The following is a 1,114-nucleotide window of genomic DNA, read 5'->3' on the forward strand; positions in this document are numbered from 1 at the left end:
TAACTCGCTCGATCGAGAAGTCCTCGTACTCGATCGAACAGTATTGCAAATAAAAGTCCTCGATCGACCACGAGATTAGTCGATCGAGCACTTTCTGTTTGTCAAACCTCTCGATCGACTTGCAGCATCAGTCGATCGAGCCTTTTTGTTCTTCGATCGAGGACTTTAGTGTCTCGATCGAGGAAATGAGTTGTGGCAGCGTTGAAAAATCATTTTTCATGTTTTAATTTTTCTTTTGGCCATAATATGTACATAATACGGATTTTGTACACTCGCTTGATAGTGAAACGGTTCACTCACGTACCATTTAGTTATTTTAAAGCAATTTAAAGTAACGGATTATCATGAATTAAAATTAAGTTGATAGAAGCGGTTTTGTCAAATAATCTTAATTGTCAAAAGGTGGTTTGGATAAATTTAACATAATTACGGAATTATGTCACGAATAAATTTTGTTTTAGGTGATGCATTTTTGTTTATCGTTATTTTTGAATGCCTTGAATGTTTTATTACGTATTTAATTTTACAAACGGTTGTAACTTAGTGTGGCCTTAGTAGAACGTGTTACCGTAATGATGGAACACGGTCTTGGTTGTATTTTGAGATCTCGCATCTCCGTTTTGTTTTTTCTTTGTAATTACAGTTTTAATTTAGAATGTAAATAGGTTTATATTTTGTAAATTTTTAAATTGTAATTTTGAGAAGACCAAAGATGGAGATCGGATGCTCACTCCCGCTGCATGGACAAAGATGGAACATCAAGACAAGCTTCTCGGGTCCAACGGTGGATTCCAAAGTTGTATTATGTTCTTTTTACTAGGATAGGCCACACTAGGACTTTTATTTACGTTTTACATTTATTTTTATGCTTTTCATCGTAACGATAGTTTGCATCATCTTCCGCCTAAAACCAAACCACCTAATAATTGCATGAAAACTGACTCATATAGAGGTCACGCGTTAGTTTTCTTTGATATACAGATATCACACGTTTTTATTTAAGCCATCACCTAAATTAATTCATTCACGCAATGCTAGTTTTTTGTTCACTTAAAATGAATTAAAACTAAGTTGATGGGATCTTCCTCGTATAAAAATTGAGAATAGTCTTTAT

The sequence above is a fragment of the Silene latifolia genome, chromosome Y (genome assembly GCF_048544455.1).
Source record: "Silene latifolia isolate original U9 population chromosome Y, ASM4854445v1, whole genome shotgun sequence".
Classification (NCBI taxonomy): domain Eukaryota; kingdom Viridiplantae; phylum Streptophyta; class Magnoliopsida; order Caryophyllales; family Caryophyllaceae; genus Silene; species Silene latifolia.